Raw genomic sequence first — 6721 nt, 5'->3', positions numbered from 1 at the left:
CTTGACTGAATTTAAATCTCGCTAAAATATGACCACTGAGTTAAACTGATCTGAGATAATGGATACTGTTTGGATTGTATTTTTTCTGTCCCTAATATTTCTTGATTACCTCCTTTTATGCATAGGATGAATATAGTATTACTTATATAAATAATGTTATGCTTTGTAAAATATTTCTCAGCTCTTCCAATTACTCTCCTTTAACTCATGTGAAATAAAAATGCTTTTGATGCTTAGTAGTGGTAGATTTTAGGCAGGCATAGCTTCAAGTAAGAGGACTACTGCATGGGCTATCTAGATTCTTTCTGTGAATTGTAGCCTTTATAAATCACAAAGGGAAAAAGGTGATTGATAATACAGCTCAAGAGTTTTCCTTAGACTAGCGATCCCCAACCTGTGGGCAGCGGACCACATGTGGTCTGTCGACTAATTGGAGGTGGGCCGCGAAGGACGCATTCTCCCCCCCCCGGCCCTTTACTTCATCCCCCCCTGGCCCTTTACAACACAGTTTGGGTGTCATTGTCTCCCATCACTCCCAGATGGGACTATCTCGTTGCAGAGAAACAAGCTCAGGGTTCTCATTGATTTGTCATTGTCATGAGTTAACATTTCCATGAAAATAAAATGTTCCTTATGTTCATTGTTGTGGTGTGTCTGTATCTTATTTTGAAGGGATGTTTAAACATTACCATAGCGATCAGAGAGCGTTAGGACAGTGGTTGATAGTAGAGGAGTAAACTACCCCCCCCCCACCGGGCCTCAGTAAAAGGCGTTGAGTGGTCCCCGGTGATAAAAAGGTTGGGGACCACTGCCTTAGACTATCTCAGTGGCTGTCCCAGTGTCTTAAATTTAACCTTATAACAACATTGTAAAACAAATTCCACATTTTTCCTTTATGGTATATTTTTAACGCTAGCGAAAACCTAGTTATTGGAAAAACAAAAGCCATTTTTATAACTAGGACAAAGTTTCCTCAATTTTAAATGAAAGAATCTAAGAACAATTACAAATATCTAAAATCAATCATTTCTTACATTTTTCTTTCTGTTCTAAGCCCATATAGGTGATGTGAGGTAAACAGTTATCAGGAAGGGTCATCTTTTAACCTCCCCCCTCCCGCTCCGGAGGAGCGGGAGGAATAAAGGAGTAAGGGCAAGTGGGGAGGAGTTAGGGCGGGCCCTGTCCGTGATAAAAACTCGGAGGGCCCAATCAGGAGCCGCGAAGCGGAATCCTCATTGGCCCCTCCAAGTGTCACTCGGGGGCCAAGCAGCCAATGGGGAGCCGCACAAAGCGCGGCTCCCCATTGGCAGGTTGGCCCAGCCTCGCCTGACCCGGCTGGAGAGTCACCGCTCAGAGGAAGAAGCCTTCCCCAGCGGTAAGTCCTCTGGCCGGCTTCCCCTCACCTACGGAGCCTTCTGCTGGGCCCTGGGGCAGGCTCGCCTGCCCTTGGCCCCGCCAGAAGGCCACAAAGCCCACTCCCGCTGTCCTGAGTCTTCTGCCGGGCCCTGGGGCAGCCGAGACTGCTCCTCGGCCCGGCAGTAGGCCTCAAAGCCTGCTGCCGCCTTCCAGAGCCTTCTGCCAGGCTCTGGAGCAGCCGAGACTGCTCCTCGGCCCGGCAGTAGGCCGCAGAGCCCACCGCCCCCGTCCGGAGCCTTCTGCCGGGCCCTGGGGCAGCTGAGACTGCTCCTTGGCCCGGCAGTAGGCCGTAGAGCCCACAGCCCCAGTCCGGAGCCTTCTGCCGGGCCCTGGGGCAGCCGAGACTGCTCCTCAGCCCGGCAGTAGGCCTCAAAGCCTGCCGCCGCCTTCCTGAGCCTTCTGCCGGGCCCTGGAGCAGCCGGGACTGCTCCTTGGCCCGTCAGTAGGCCGCAGAGCCCACCGCCCACGTCCGGAGCCTTCTGCCGGGCCCTGGGGCAGCCGAGACTGCTCCTCGGCCCGGCAGTAGGCCTCAAAGCCTGCCGCCCCCGTCCCGAGCCTTCTGCCGGGCCCTGGAGCAGCCAAGCCTGCCCCTGGCCCCAGCAGAAGCTCCCAAGGCCACCTACCTTCCTCTGTTCCTCCCTTCCTCCCAGCATTCCCTTTGTCCTTCCCTTCCTCCCTTCCTACCTCTCTTCCATCAGCCTCTTTCTGGCTACCTGTTTCTCTCCCTCTTCTTCTGTTTCTATCTCCCTCCCTTTCTTTCTGTCTTTCTGTCTCTCTTTCTCCTTTTCCTCCTTCCTTTGCCCCATCCCTTCACCCACCCATCATGCTAGGGCCCGCTGTATTTTGGCCACAGCGGGCTTAATATCTAGTCTGTACACCGCCCGTGGCGCCGCGGGCGCCACGGACTAAATAAAAGAGTAAGCCCTTGGAAGGCGGGCTGTGTCCGGGATGAGGAAGGGTGCCGATTGGCCCCTTCCCCCGGACAGACTATTGGAGGGACCAATCGGCAGGCGCGAAGCGCCTGCCGATTGGTCCCTCCAATTCCTTGCCGAAGCAACTGCGAGCCGCGCGCAGCGCGGCTCGCAGTTGCTCCTTGGCTGGCGGCCTGACGCCTCGGGAGGCGCGAAGCGCCTCCCGAGGGGTCAGGCCGCTGGCAAGGGAGCACCCGCCAGCCGCGCGTAGCGCGGCTGGCGGGTGCTCCCTGCCCGGCGGCCTGACGCGGCCGGAGGCGCAAAGCGCCTCCCGCCGCGTCAGGCCGCCGGCTACTGAGTCCCCGGCAGCCGCACGCTGGCCGGCCGCTGGGGGCTCCCTGGGCGGCGGCCTGACGCGGCGAGAGGCGCGAAGCGCCTCTCGCCGCGTCAGGCCGCCGCCCAGGGAGCTCCCAGTGGCCGGCCAGCGTGCGGCTGCCGGGGACTCCCGTCCGTTCTTCCCACGGACCTACAAAAATGGCCGCCGCCGCCGCCAGCCAGCCGCCAACGACGCAAGCCATCCAACAGCCAGCCGCTGCCGCCGCCAGCCAGCCCTCGCCGCCGCTAGCCACCCGCTGCCGCCGACAGCCAGCCCTCGCCGCCGCCAGCCAGCCCCCGATGCCGCCGAAAATGGCCGCCGCCGCAAGCCAGCCGCTGCCCCCGCCAGCCAGCCGCAGCCAGCCAGCCAGCCACCGACGAGAACAATGGCCGAAAATGGCCGGGAATATCCCCCGCCGCTGCCGTCAGCCAGCCGCTGACGCCGAAAATGGCCGCCGACGAACATCGCCGACCTCCGCAAATGGCCGCCGCCGCCTCCAGCTAGCCGCCGCCGCCGCCTCCACCCAGCCCAGGATGCCCCGCCGCCGCCGCTGCCGCCCGCCAGCCCTCAACGACGCCTCCGGTAAGGTTAGCTACTTTTCTTCTTGCTGCCCTTTCTGCTTGCTACCCTTCCCTTCCCATTCTAGCGCCCATTGTATTGGAATTACAATGGGCTCTTTCCCTAGTTAGTTTATAATGCAAGACTGGATCACTTCAGCACATCTTAAAAGGCATCCCTGGAACAGTGTATTACATAGAAAAGTTGGGTATATTTCTTCCCCCAGTACATGGGTTGGGTGGGGGGAAAAACTATCCCAAAGTCACATTCTGGTATCATTTGAGGTTTTTTTTATTGTGGAAACAAAGAAAACTCTTAAGTAGTAAATGGCTGTACTTTGTTTACTATTGTACTGGTGACCTAATACGAAGAAAAGGTTCTAGAGTCACTTTGGTCTGTACTTTGCTATTTCAGCAAAATACAATTTGAGAAGATAATTCACCTCAAATGTTGAGAAGGTAATTAAAAGTAGCCAGAGATTTGGGAGAGGGGGTAGAAAGTTGCCCCTGAGTAGCTGAAGGCAGCCCCCCCCCCCCAGTAACTAATAGAAAAGTTTCCCCTGACTGAATCCTCCTTTACTTTTGACCTTTAGAAGGTCATGGAAGCTTCAGGATCTCCTTTAATTAAGCAATAATTTATTATTCTACCTTAACATACAGAATATTTTACTTGTATCTGAGACCTTCTATTTAAAATGTAAAGTATGTCCTCTGGTAGTGAGCTGTAAGCTACAAAGCATAGGGAAAAGGTTAGGCAACTATTTAATGAAATAGCTGTACCTTAGCATTAGTTTGATTGTTTTATGGTGGCTGCATCAAATAAAATCTCTTAAAATAAACAGGAAAATGCCCTCAATATGATTTTTCTTTCCATCGGTCTTCTATTCTAGTAGCAAAGTCAGTGTATCTTTGGATGCTGCAGCTGAGCTATGCTATGGAGGCTTTCAGGAAAGCCAAACAATAAATAGTGGGGGTAGGAAAAATGGAATGCCCTCGGCCAGTCCTTATGAGTTCCTCATCTATTTCTGTAATCGTGACACAAGACTTACCTTAAACAACTACTATCATCATCAACAACAAGAACAACAAGTGAAAGAACCCCAACATCTTCCAATTCCCCCTCCCCTGAACATGTGTTATTCTGGTTAAGCATGGAATATATATTTTTGGTGGGCTGCATATTGAATTACTGCACCCCTAGTTACAACAGAGAAATCCAAAGGTTTACTTTTCCATTATTATTTTTCATTTCTTCCTCTTCTTTGTTATTCTTCTATGTGGTCAAGGGAAAGGGCTCTCGAAATTATTGTATGACGCTTTCAATTCACTTTTAATTAAAGTACCATCCACTGTGGAAAACAAAATGCACTGCATTCAGCATAAAAAGAAACAGCAATTGTTAGCAATGTAGAAAAGAGATCTTTAGAGACAGCAAACAAATCCTCGACCCTGTTGTAGTGCATTACTTGCAGCAAAACTGGAATTAATGGCAACATTTTAGAATTTGAGTAAAGTGTGGTAAGATGGAGCAAAGGCTTCACTTGGAGTGTAACTGGTGACAACTTCCAGGCCCACCAAGCCCTGTTCTTGGCCATTTTCTATTGACATGTAGAATGCAGGAGTGTTATGTTGCTAAAAACACCTCAGCATTACAAAGAAGGTCAGTTATTTTTTCAGATGAAGATGGAGGCTTGGAGGGTTTTCTGCCCAAGTTGTTCTGATCTCCCATCTCAGAAACTAAGTAAGGTCTGTTCTGGCTAGTATATGGATGGGAGACCTCCAAGGAACACCAGGGTCATGACACTGAGGTAGGCAATGGCAAACCACCTTGGAACATCTCTTGCCTTGAAAACCCCATGGTGTCTCCATAAATCAGCAGTGACAATGGCAAAAAAAATAAAGATGGCCATCTGACAGCAATGCTGATTCTGTGACTCACTCTGACTTCAGACAGATTGTGAGTGGATGGATAGAAAAGGATGACCCAGTGCCTGGCTGGCTCTCATGGTGCTTTCTTATATGCTTAGAGTAATACTGGTTGCCACTCTGGGGTCAGGAAGGAATTTTCCTCCAGTCCATATTGGCCCAGGGATCCTGGAGGATTTTGCCTTCCTCTGGGCATAGAGCAAGGGTCACTGGGGAAATAGCTGTGAATTTTCTGCATTGTGCAGGGGGGTTGGACTAGCTGGACATTGGTGACCCTCCCAGCTCATATGTTTTTTCTTTTTGTGAATTCGCATATAATAGATGAGTTGTAGAATCTCAAGGACCAAAGTGATTCGTGACTATAAACATTTCCCCTGACTTCTTAGTCATGACTATCTCTTGCTTAAAGACTATCCTTGTGGACACCGAAGCACAGAAGACGAGACATGACATATTGAAGCTAAAGTTACTGAGTCTTCCTAATTACAATATACAGTACAGTGTTTAACAATTATGAGCAAATTTATTCTCTGACTTGCTGGATTGGCTGTTTGATAGTGTTTTTTCAATGTTTTTACTTTATTAATATACACCAGATTTGTCATTTTCTCAAGTGGCAATCATTATTTGGGTGAGCAAATCAACTTCTCACTCCTTAGAACACTATTTCGGTAAATATATTCTACACGAACATGAATATTTGAAGAACATCGGTGAGAGTTCTGCTTCAAATTCTTTGTCAATATATTTTACACACATGTATAGTCTATGTGTGGTCACCAGACCATATTGCTATTTCTTCTTTGAATTGTGTTGTTTCCGTTACATGTTCATTTTTGTGTCCACTTTGCATAGGCCACAATAGCCAGCTATGACATAACTAATTGTTCTAGGACTAAAACTTCTATACATGTCATTTGACAATCCAAGAATACTTTCCCACATGTTCTTGTCCAGTGGCATTGATTCTGCATCAATTTCAAATGATGCTGCATGTGATAAATACGGAAGTTTAGAAGCCTGGTTCATATATTTAAGACAAGCAGTACTCTGGCATAAATAACCTCCACTACAAGCATGAATTTCTGGACCAAGAATCACAGAAATAAGAGCTCTGTTTGATGGTTGCTACAACAAGGCTACTTCACACCGTGTAGGGGAAACAGGCCACATGTTTTACCACAGTGCTGTTGCTATACTATCTTAAAGTAAAGGTAAAGGTATCCCCTGTGGAAGCACCGAGTCATGTCTGACCCTTGGGGTGATGCCCTCTAGCGTTTCCATGGCAGACTCAATACAGGGTGGTTTGCCAGTGCCTTCCCCAGTCATTACCGTTTACCCCCCAGCAGCAAGCTGGGTACTCATTTTACTGACCTTGGAAGGATGGAAGGCTGAGTCAACCTTGAGCTGGCTGCTGGGATCGAACTCCCAACCTCATGGGCAGATAGCTTCAAACAGCATTTCTGCTGCCTTACCACTCTGCGCCACAAGAGGCTCTATACTATCTTAGTTGAATGTATAAACTGTAATACTGA

Source organism: Paroedura picta, chromosome 3 (genome assembly GCF_049243985.1).
Source record: "Paroedura picta isolate Pp20150507F chromosome 3, Ppicta_v3.0, whole genome shotgun sequence".
In the NCBI taxonomy this organism is placed as follows: domain Eukaryota; kingdom Metazoa; phylum Chordata; class Lepidosauria; order Squamata; family Gekkonidae; genus Paroedura; species Paroedura picta.
Note: the sequence above shows the minus strand (reverse complement) of the source record.